General features: G+C 44.9%; 1 protein-coding gene across 6 annotated transcripts in view; it reads right to left on the reverse strand.

Moving 5' to 3' along the window:
- CAMTA1 (calmodulin binding transcription activator 1) overlaps positions 1-12,596 on the reverse strand; it is a 242,332-nt gene that overhangs the window by 146,571 nt on the left and 83,165 nt on the right. The gene's annotated exons all lie outside the window — the stretch shown is intronic.

The raw sequence follows: 12,596 nt of genomic DNA on the forward strand, positions 1-12,596 counted from the left end.
GAAGTATTAACTGTGCTGCATTTTTTTTTCTGGCAAAATATAATAAAATCCACTTTCTTGATGGCTTCCTGGTGGGGATTGCTCCTCTCCCTGAAGTCATTCATGAAATAAGGATGCACCTCCAAGAGCCTGGATAGAAAACACTTTACCTAGGCACCAGAGTAGGGAGGGGGGGAGGGGGGGTCGTGATTCTTCACTTGGGACTCATCCATGCTTTTTCACAATGTTTTGATGACACCAAACTCAAAAAATGACCATAAATGACCCAAAGTCGAGGCAGACCAAATGCATGATATCTATCTGATTAATAATTTGAATTATGACCCCCAAATTGTGAAGATCAGAGAAGGATTATGCACTCCTGAGAGCCCATTTATTGAACAAGCTCCTAAAAGATCTGAAGGAGGAAAATTCCAAATTCCAGAGTCAGAGGTACAGAGGCACTTCTGTTTATTTACAATAACAGAAATGCTTTGCCCATACAGATAAAGTATTTCAAGGTCTTGCTTGTTACCCTGAGCCTCATGAAATAAAAATAGGACTTTTGTGAAGGTCCTAGACGCTCCTTTTATTTGGTGAAAGACATTTACATCACTGGAAGCAAAATGTATCCTCAACAGCAATGTAGTTCCTGTCAAAAAACACACTGTGCCCTACATTTTACCATCACCACAGTTAATCATTTATACACTGTGCAGAGGCACGTGGTGCTCACTGAGAAACACCAAGGCCCACTGTGTGTCCCAAAGAACACTCAGCAAGTACAGGCAAGGTGAACAAGGACAGAGGAATACCTTGGATACAACCTCTGATGGACAGGGCTGGAGAGACAAGAGATGATGGACAAGGAGACAGAATTGGAAAGGACAAAGGGAATTAGAGAAAAGGACACGTCAACAAGGCAAAACTCAAAAAACTTCATGGTGAAGAAGAGGATCTTGAAACAGAGGTAGAAAGGGCCAATGGATTCCAAAGAAAAGGTGATAGAATTGGGATGGCAGACAAAGAGAGTGCTGAGTGCATCCATCTGTGGGTCAAGGGGAGCCACTGGAAGGAAAAGGGCATTATCAGAGCACAGGAAGGCTTTCAGCAGCAGCAGCTGAAGGAAACAGGGGAACATCTGTAATCTTCTGTAAAGAGCCAAAAAAGGCTGGTTTAGAACAACTCACACAAGAGAAGAGGCAGAACTGCCCTGATCAGAACTACAAGGTAAAATGTAATGTGGCACAGTGGAAAGTGGAGAACTGATCTGCCTGTCATTTGATGCCACTAGAAGCATTTTATAAACACACATTAAAATTCAGGTTCTGTTTCTGAGTGCCTCTCGCTGAGGGAACTGGAGAGGGCATGGCCTTGACTCATGTCCTGGCTGGCACCGAGGTCCCCAGCTGTGCCAGCTCAGACCTGTGCTCCCAACAAAGGCCATCTGTCAGTGGCCTCTGACACCCCAGCTCTCCCCTGCCTTGTCCCCGTGTCCAGGGCATCTGGGCTTGTTTGTACCAACAATGCTCCTGTTGAAGCACAGCCTGTCACACAAGAAGCACAGCCTGTCACACAGCTCCTTGTCATCTGGGCTGGGAATTGGCTCAAAGATTCAACCACGCTTCCCTTCCAACCCATTAGTGGTTGGTCCAACCCCAGTCATCACCTGCCCAGCAGAGGGGGACAAGTCACCTGTCCCTGACTCTGCAGGGCTTGGAGGAACCTGTCATGGCACTCTCAGCCAGGTGGAAGACATCCATCTGAGGGCTCCTAAAATAGAGGCAGCATGGCCATACATGAAATGTTTGACCAGCACAAGTGATCAGCCCCTTGGAGCATCATTCCCAAGCCTGCAGCCAGCTCTCCACCTTTGCTCTTCTTTGCATCATGACCAACATCTTTTTGGAAGACAAAGGCATAACAACTGAATTCAGGCATCAGTAGGTGGGATTTTCCAATGTGTGCTGTGCAGGCCACATGATCCTGATGCCTTAAGTTTCAGCTTTCATATTATCCAGATTCTGTACTGCATTAGTATATAACTCTGAACTCCATATAAAGTGTTAGCAAGTTCTCCTCACAGTTCAGTCACACAAAACAATCCTTTTCCAGCCCCTGAACCAAGGACACTGTTGCAGCTTCAGGCCCAAAATGTGTAAACAGCAGGGAATTGAGGAGAGCAGTCTGGGAGGATGGGACTGCAAAACCTGAAGCTGTAATCAGACAATCCCAATATGGAAATGGACCAAAACTTAAAAAAGTGTGAAAACTCGTGACCTACTGTCCATCTTGGGGGTAGCCTCAGTCAGGCTCTTGTACTGCCCAAGGTGTATCCTTGGAAGGCCTTTTTAATAAATACCTACTTTATTCCTTTAACACTGCCCTGCCTCTGTTCTAGGTAACCTCTCAAGGCACCAATCCCAGCTATTGCTCTTGACCTTGCAATCTCTATTTTCATTATTGTGTCCTCCTGGTTACAGAATATCAAGGATATCAAGGAACATTACAGCTAACAATCTTGTACTTGGAGGTTTTCCTCCCACCATGGACTTTCAACAACTGTTACACATTTTCCTTTGATTTTGATAATCTAATGTTAAAATCACGACCTATCCCCAATCCACTTCAGATTTTGTTTGTTTAATCAAGAGTTGAGCAATTTCAAAGATGTTTTTACAATTCAAACACTGGGTGGTTGCACACTGAGCTGATTCTTTGATATCTGAAAAGTTCTCCAATGCCAACCTCACAGTTCTAATCTTCCTGATATTGCAGGCAATCTAGTTGATCTTACAGATGATTCTTATTAAATGAGCTTTTTTAAATGAGCTTTTTTTTTTTAAATGAGCTCTCTCCAGTTCTCACAAAAATATATAAAATATCTACAAATGTGATACAATGAACTTTATGTTCTTCTGCTTAGAGCAACACTTGGTGCACAGGTGCTGACATTTCTTAGTCATTAAAGAAACGAAACCTAAAATTCTTTTAAAATATTTTATTCAATACTCTATTGGAGTTTTCCTTTAACAGCAGTTACTGCACAGCTCTCATAGTTTATACATAAGAAGAGTTATTTTTGTGGATAAAAGACAACAAGAAGTCAATAATCTTTGGCAGACAGCCTTCATTGTTCTGCTAGCACAAGCTCATCCAACTGCTGATGACCCTTAATGTTTCCCTGATATTGTTTTCTGCTATAAAATAGAAGATCTAATATATGCTGAAGGTCAGTCCCCACCAAAGACTGCAATCAGAGACAGCCTTCATAAACTCACTGAAATTTGTAATACTGTGCAACATCCTCTGTCCTGTCACAGCAGGGACCCCATCCATGTGTCCTCTGCCCAGGGATGCTGCAGAGCTGGAAGTGCCCCCACTTCTGCACCACTCCTTGTGCACGAGGAAAAGCTGATCCATGGATCACACCAGGGCATGTGGAAGCTGCTGGCACAGGCAGTATAACTCTATAAACACTTCATGAAGAAGGATAAAGCCCTGCCCACATTCCCCAGTGGTTCCCACCTCTGCTAGGGACACATACTTAGGGCAACAGCAGCAGAAAATCAGTGATCAACTCTAAATGCACAACATCTTTTAGAAAAAATCACAACTAAAACCTAGACTTCTTGCCATAGCTTGGAGTCAGGCAATTATGAGGGACTTCTAATGAGCAATTTAGGGAATTAAAAAGTCAAATATACAATATGCAAGAAGCAGCATCAGTGTGTCACTGCTCCATGGCACGGTGCTCCTGATCCTGGCCAGTGGCTCATGATGGGTCCAGGGCCACTGGAACACAGCATTGTGGCTCTGTGATGGCTGCAAAGGGTTTTCCATACAAGCCCGAGCTTGGCTCATGTTGGAACATGTTTTGTCACCAACATATATAAAGTATGTTGGGTAATTGCTGCTGGAATTCAACATGTGCTGTATTTCATCTAGGAGATGCAATTTACTGGCTGTATTCCAGTAAAATAACTTTATGGCTTTCTGTCATGATAAATAACTGTTAATAGCATAATGGAATTAATATTTACTTTGAAGCTATGCTGTCTATTCAAATAAAGTTGCTATATATAGAATCATCCCCATGCTGCTGGGCTTTTAAATGCTGAGAATTGACAAGACAACAGGCAAATATTAAATTCCAGTTACCTCCAGCCATTAATAAGCCTTTTGATTTTGGGTTTGTGATTGAAACCCTTCTGTCTATTTTATATAGCTGTGATAGTTCAAGAAATGTTAATTCAAATGTGTGACAAATGAGGCAGGAAGGGCTTTTGGAGTCTGGGAGCTCCCTCTGCCTGCCCTAAGAATGGAGACAGTATAGGATGGTGGGTCTGGACCACCAGGCTTGGAGCTAGGGGCAGCAAGTATTTACAGGAAAGTTCATGATTTAACACACAAAAATTGATCATGTTTTTGTCATTATAAATGTACTTTTTATAATTACAACAAGGAGAGATTAAAGAGACACTGAAGTCTAACCATATCTCTTCTTCCCAGGGATGAAGGGAAGTACAGAAGGCAAGTACACAGAAGGCAGGAAAGGAGATGGCATTTCATCTTTTAAAGCTTAAAAACATGCTTCCTTTTAGTAGAAAAATGCTAAAATAAATTGTCCTGGCTCTGGTAGGACATTACAGACACAATGGAAACTTGCCTGCAGGGACAACAGTGAGCCTAACCAACAGAAGGACAAGGAAGGGCCAAGCCCTTGCTCCCATCATGCAAGCTCAGAAGGAAGTGCAGCAAGAGGATTAGGCAGTGCAGCAGAGTCACAGGCGTTGCAAATCCTCCTCACACTGCTCCAGCATGCTCGTGTCACCTCATCCTGCTTTTATTCAAAATTTCTTCATGGCAACAAGCACACAAAAACTGCAGGCAAAGTGTAACCATCAACAGAAACGCCCACGCAGTATCAGAGAGTGTCTGGGGTCAGACAGAAGGCAGAATCTTCACAAACATATTTATAGTGCTCTAAGACGCTGCAGTCCTCTGGAGCACAGGGCCTTTTAATGGAAAAACACCACGGATTTGTCGTGGTAACTGACAAGGAGCCACTCCAGCAGCCTGGTGCTGTCCAGCGAGGAGGGCAGAGGGAATGCCATGGTGGGGGCTGCAGTGGGTCAGTGCTGGCCAGAGTAAAGAGGTGCTGGGGCACCCAGCCCAGCCACCACCAACACATCCCCTTGTGGAGACCCTGGGGAGCCATTCCCTGGTCTAGGGAGACACAAGAAGCTTCCCTCAAAAAGCTGTTAGACCCCATTGGCTCCTTCCCCTGTTCCTCTGTCTGTTCCTATGTCCCTGAGCCACTCCTTCCCTATTCCTTTATTGACCCTCATCTTTGTACTGCCCCAGACCAGGGTGAGCCCCCGGGCCCCTTGGGAGATAAAGTGAGACCCTCTGTGTGTGGGACCTGAACATCTCACTGCATGGCTGAATAAAACATCTCTGGATATTATGTAAAGGTCCTTTTTGCTTCCTTAGCCTGGACTATGCTAGCAGCAATTCAGACTGCTGAACTGACCCCCTGCAGGGGCACCCAGACATGCCCCAAGAGCCCCCAGGCTTTGCACTGGGACATCAGAATCTTTACTGATTGATCTGGATGCCTGAACTCTTCACCTTAGAGGAGTTCAGAGCTATTGTAGCTTATTGCGAGAACTCAGCCAAACACTAAACCAAGGGCAGCTCTGCCAAGCGCTGCAGTCAGAGATGGCCACCGAGCCCTCCCTGGTGCGTGGAGCCGTGTCCAGCTGCTGCCCACGGAGGACGGAGGGACTCCAGCTGTGGGGGGAGCATCACCACAACACCGAGCAAGGGTGCGGCAGAGGGCTGGGGGTCCGGCTGCAGGTGTGCAGCCCCCGGGAGGGCAGCGGGGTCCCTCCCGCACGGAGCCCGCTGCTGATCCCCGGCAGCCACGCGATGGCAGCAGAAATATGGGAACACCGGAGCGCACGGACGCGTTATCCCACCGCTCCACGGAAAAGGGATTCCGCAAAGACCAGGCGACTGCTACATGTGAGACAACGTCTGCGATGGGTTTAGGACTAGTAGAGAGTAGAAAAACAGTTTTTCTCCCAGAAATACAATAATTTTTTTTTGCATTCCTGATATTACCAACAGGATCACTCGGGCTCCCCTGCTGTAGAGCCGGCACAGCAGAGCCGTGTCCCCCGGCAGCTTCAATCTGACCTACAGCACACACAGCAAGACCCAGAGCTCAGCTCCTGCCTCACACTAATTCCTGGGTCAGATCCCGCCTGGGAACCGAGAGAATCCCGGCTGGGAAACAACAGAACCCCTTGCTGCTGGCGCTGCCAAGCCCATCCCTGCTCCCCTCTGTCATGTCTCCCTTTTCACTTCACCCCAGGGTGCTAGTGGGCAATTAATGCTTTTTATGTCCAGAAAGTGTCCAAACACCATCTAATTAATCCTCATCCCTTGCCTACAAAAAAAGAAGGAAGTAAATAACATCCTACAATGGTGTGGCAATCCAAACATGTCAGATGTAGCCACACTCTAAAATCCCCTCTTGACAGGCTGTGTGTCTGTGTTGCTGGCTGGGGACAACACCAGATTGTGTTTAGGAACTCCAGCACCTTCAAACCTTCAGACAAGACTGCTCTCCCTCCCCACGCACGCCGTGGTGAGCAATATCCCACTTTCCAACAGGAACTCAGGAAATTAAAATGCTTAATGCACCCCTGACACACACAGAATCAGCAGCAATACAGCAAACAAGGCTGTCCTCCTGCCCAACACACAGAGAAAGAAAGAAAGAAAGAGCAGCTCACTAAAAGCCAGGCAGGGAAGGCAGAGCCACCGAGGTTCCTCACTTCCCATGGAAGCCCTTATCTCCGTCACAGCCCACAATGCAATTACAAGATTACAAGGCACATGCTGCTCCAGCATCTGGATCCTCCGTGCAGACACAGGGATCCCTACAGAACCAGGAAACCTCTTAATCTTGTGAGGAATGGCAGGGATTCTCCTCACAGCACTGCTCCCACTGACCCCTCTCCAGGCACCACTTCCAGGGACAGACACTGTCTGGAGTTCATATTTGTCCACATAGGCACAGAAGGAAAGTGTGCGGTCAGAAAGGTAAATGCTGACCACTGACTCTGCTCCAAAAAGCACTGATGTTTACTTTGTTTTGCTGTAAACTCATCTACATTGTAAACCCAGGGATAAAGTCTGTACCAGTACCCTTCCATCCCCATCCCAGTCCCTAGCATGTTAAACCCAGACCACAGAGCCAGCAATCCAATCTCCATGTATTTTATTCTCAATATATTTCATTTCTGGCCACCAATCTTTAGATCTCCTATTGGATTTTGTTTTCATAAATGGATTTTCCCACAGAGCTGGCAGAAAATAGATTTAATTTCGAATTTCTCTAAACTGAAATAGTCAATATAAATGTCAATGTGTGTTTGTGCCATGCAGTTGGTGAGGCGACACAAGCCTCACATTTCAGAGGGATGCAGGGGCCTGCCAATGTGTTTTGTGTCTGTATACTTGTTCTAATGCTTTCCTTCATAAGGATAACTAAAAGTATATATATATTTGTTAAAATTTTTGTTTCACTGTTTTGTTTTGGTGATGCAAAAAGCAGTATGACATCTAGCACTGCTTTGCAGGCAAGTCAAGAGGCAAAATTCAACGTCAGCAGAGGATTCTGCAAACTGACATCCCCAAAGACCCATCACAGAATGGTCTGGATTGGAAGGGACCTCAAGGACACCCTGCCATGGGCAGGGACACTTCCACTGCTGTAGGTTCCCAGTTCCCTCTCTCCCCCCAGCACAGGGTGTAGTTGCAGCACCAATTACTCAACAAAATTCCAAGCTAGCCTGATGTTAATGTCATTAGTCCACAGAGATCCTTTTGGAATCATTTACATCAAAACTGTCTTTTTACATCCTAAATGAAAAATGCTCAGACTTCAGTGAATGGGATTTGAATTACAGCCCTACCACATGTGGCTCAGCTTTATTCATGCTATTTATTAAACAGGGGAAAAATGATGATGCAGTCAATTACAGAGCAATTACCTGAGAGCTGCTGCAAACCTGTTGCCTTGCACTGCAGGGACAGTGGTTGTCCTTGATTTGGGCAGAACTTGCCTACAGGGCACCTGCCAGGCAGAGCATCCCCAAGGCCATGATCTCAGCTGAATTTTCATCCTGAGACACCCAGATACTAGGAAAAGTTCCACTGATGAAGTTAAATAAACCATGACAATTAAAGGATTAGGAATGTTATGGGTCTTGTGAAGAAAAAAAAATCTTCTGGATATGTACAGGGCATTAGGAAAAGAAGCCAAAACTCAAGAGAATTTGCTGTGACTTTATGTTGCTGCAGAATACATCAGGGCCCTGATATACAAAGGGATTATTGATATGTATGTTCCCTTCTGAAGAGACTCCCAGGAGATCCATTCTGGATTTAACAATAATCCATACTCCCCTTCAGAAATGGCAAAACAATGCTCCCATTTCCCAGGACTGCCTCCAACACAGGAATCATTAAGATGCCATCACAACCCTGCATTCCAGGTGCCATAAACACCAGCTGGAACAGAAATAAATTCCAACCACAGCTCATGAGCAGTCAACACCTCCACATTTCTGCACAAGCATCTGCCTGTGGTGCCCACTGTGGAGAGGTGCACACTGCAAAGGTGAGTGTGCTCCCAGGAAAGGTGGGGAGATGCTGTTGGTTCCTAATGAGCTACAGGGGCTTAATGGAAAGGCTGGTTATAAAGGGGATCAGTGAAATCTCAGGAGAGGTGTCAGGACAATGATATTTGCAGCAATGATGAAGAACAGAAAAGTGCCCCTCCTTGTGAGCAGTTTCTCCATTGTTCAGAGCCACTTGTTTGTGTTAATGTATGCACACGTGTGTGTCATATTTCCAGAAAGCCTCTCACATTAAACTCTCCTTTCTCCTCCAAAGCCATTCCACAGTATTTCTCTGAAATGCATTAAGCAGACTGAGTGAACAATGTGATCCTAATTAGTTTGCAAACTACACAGCTCACTTCTGAGGGCGAGCAAAGCCCATGTAAATTAAAGGGAATTGCAGTGAGTTGGCTCAGGCTGCCCAAGGAATCCCTCTCCAGATTAGGGCTGCTCCAACGTGCCACCCCCACCTCCCACCCTCCCATGACAGCTGAGTAGATTTCACCCACAATAGCAGGGAATAGAGAGATGTAAAACCACTTTGCAGTTCAGTATTCCATGGTGGCTATTTTGCACAGTGCAGAGGAGCTCATTTGGTCATTTACCAAAATCAAAAGTCTGGTCCTTCACAGGTGCCCCAGGCTGCAGAGGCCACTGATGCTGTCCCCACTCTGGTGACCCAGGGCGAGCACAGGGACGCTGCCAAAACCCAAATGCTACAAAACCTGTGTGAAGTTTTGATGGTGATGTCCCAGGGTTTATGCAGTAATTGAATAATCTAAAATTTTCATTCCTGTCCTCATGGACTAATCTGCAATAGTGTTAAGGGACTGTTATGATATTAATTAAATACAAGTCCTGCATACAAAATTGATACTTTGCATCTCCATCTCCACAAGGGAGTTTCTCTCTTAATAAGACTGAAATCAAGTTTTACTTTTTTGTTGTTTTTTCTTTTTAAGGAATTCATAAAGATTACCATATTGTACCAAGGTAACAAACACCCAATCTACAAGAAATTTCAAATACAGAAGCTCTGGTGCTTGGAGTGGGACTAGGGGCACAGCTCTGCCCCAGCCTTGGGACAACCCTTCTCCATAACCACTTCTCAGGCACTGGGGTTTGGAGAGACTAAAATATCCTCAACACAGGATAAAGAGCAGCTTGATCAGTGTCAACGTTTCAAAGCAGATGACAAGAGGGAAATTCACTATAAAAACATGACCTTGTTTTAATTTTGGCAGCAGTTTACTATGAATTCACGTGAAGGCACAGTTACACCCTCCTGGAAAAGTTCACCCACAAGAAAAGGCAGAAATGCATCTTCTGAGCCAGGAGCCTGCAAAGCAGAGCAGCACCATCCAGAGTCATGGCAAAGCCATTCCAACACTCCCCTTCCTATTATTTATTAGTTAATATTTTTAATTATGTGAATTGATTAGGAACACATCACCAGGGATCCTAATTAATTAGAATTTTAAAAAGGATCACAGACCAGAGATTCCACAAAGAATTGCACAAAGAGGTGTATTAAGGGAAAGGCCAAATTAACTTCTTCTTTCTGGTTTATCCAGCCTTTTCTAACAGGACTGTGATCAGATTAACCAAGTAATACCCAAACCCTTCCTGTACAGCAATGCTAACCAAGGCAACAGCTTGAGGATTTCAGGCCATGTTCATTTAACATCCGCTTGGTTAAGTAGTTTATTCCTCCTAATCCATATTTATTTAAATGAGTCAAAGTAGTTTATTCCTTATTTATGTCCTAAATTTGCTTTAGCTGTCTCACCCATGCTCACCAAATCCTTCTAGAGGGTTCTGATAGACATCAACATCCCTCAGGATGTAGACTTTTTGTTTCAAAAATGTATTTTTCTATTTACCCAAAACTTGGAAAGACAAAGGAGCCATCACATTGACAACACTCAGGAAGGAATTAATTATTAAATCTTCTAATACAAATCCCTGTTCAGAACTGGCTGGTCAGTAGTTTCACAGGCCAGCATGTTCCTCTTCCCTGCCTCCGAGCTGTCATTTCCAGAGCAATGTTTGGATGCTATTGATGCTCTTGGCTGTCGGCTCTGCAAGTACTTTTCCATCAGTGCAACAATGATCCCTATTTATCTTCTGGCTGCAAGAGTTGCTGAGATGATCTGGCAGTGCCACAAGGCAGACAGTTATTTCATGCCCTGTTAAACCCTAATGCGGCTAACTACAGTATCACTCCAAATTTGAAAAAAGCCTTTTTTTGTTATTTTAAATCTGCTGCCTACGTGTCCAAGTTGAGAACATTGCTTCCTTTTAGAATGGTATCAGAAACCTACACCCAAAACGCTGTCTGTGAAGTAGCAAGGTGTACTGATTGAGTAATTAATTAATAAGGTTAAAACTACTTCGTTCTGCCCAAGAAACACCTGGAAGTCAAGAGAACAGACAACTTCTGCATCATTCAGAACAGAGACTGGCAGTGACCACCCAGGTGCTGCCTGTGGATGAGAGGGTGCAAGTACCTTCTTGAAGACAGAAAATCAGGTACTAAAGGGCTCTCAAGCTGGAGAAGGATGTAGGAATGAATGGCTAAACCCTGGTACATCCAAATCACAAAGCAAATAGTTTAACACTTATTTTCCTGAGTGGTGAATGTGATCAGCCACAAGGAGGATCCCTGAAAGCTGCATTTCCTCCAGCTCCAGATGTGCCCCTATTTGCTACTTTCCAGGAGACACACTTCAGTAAAAGAGAAATTAATGGGTTCAGTGCAGGGTTCTTTGAGCTAAACACAATCACCACCACATCCATTCAGTTGGGCACTAAAGGGCTGGATAGCTCCAGCTTTGGAATAACCCCAAGAAAGTCCCATTTATTTTCTTCTGTGCTCATGTGGCAGCCAAAGGTCATCAACAATCCCTTGCTACAGGTAAAGGGACAGCACAGGTCTGGTGTTCTGAACTGTGAAAGTTTACAGAAGTTAATTAAATCACACTCTGCAAACCCAAAACAAAAACAAGGCACCATTTCTGTGATGATGACTTTTTTTTTTTTTGTGCTTGTCATAATAAAACATTGTTATTGGATGTAAAAATTATGGAACAAAGTTATGCCTCTCTGGTGTAATATAATGCAATCCATTTAATACTATTTTAAACCCCAAAACCTCATTAGAGCAGACAGAATGTAAGAATGACAAATGGGCTAGGAGGAAGCTGGAGCACGAGATGAATTCTGGGCACTCGTCCCCTTCCCGTTGCTGGCACTGACTTTGGGGATGCTGGGGGAGTGTCAGCCACCAGCACCACGTGGGGAGAGCAGGGTGCCCCTCACCCCAACAGGAGGGAGATTCATGCCTTGCAAAGCATCAGCCTGACAGCTGCCAGACAGGCCTGGAGACACAAGTGAAGCTCTGCCTGTCATGGACACCCCAATTACACCAGCCAGGCTCACAGACTGTCAACTGTAAAATCAACCCAGCCTACACAAACACACACCCGGCAGCCTCCCACCCCTTGGCCAAACTGACACAGCTGAACACTGCAATTACACATTTTAACAGCCTTGGACCACTTTGGCCCCAAGTTTGGTATCCAGTGTTGGGAATATAGCCCTGATTCTTAGGAATGAGCTGGGCACAGCTCTGCGGGTGGGCTTCTGCTACCAGAACAAGTAATTGCTATTTAATAAATATAAAACTTGGATAAATGCACTTGCTATCCACACCTGTGCAAACCTTTAACATCAGAAGTGACCAGAGTAATCAGAACAGCTCTCTCCTCATGCAGACGGAGGTTAAGAAAGAAAAGTGGTGTCAAACAATGACATATTTTAGAACCAACAAGCTTATTCCAGAAAGCTTATTCAGAAATAATGCCTCAGGTGCAGTCACAGGCATGAATGTGTCTGAGTGGCTGAATACCATCAGCA

The sequence above is a fragment of the Haemorhous mexicanus genome, chromosome 23, assembly GCF_027477595.1.
Source record: "Haemorhous mexicanus isolate bHaeMex1 chromosome 23, bHaeMex1.pri, whole genome shotgun sequence".
Classification (NCBI taxonomy): Eukaryota; Metazoa; Chordata; class Aves; order Passeriformes; family Fringillidae; genus Haemorhous; species Haemorhous mexicanus.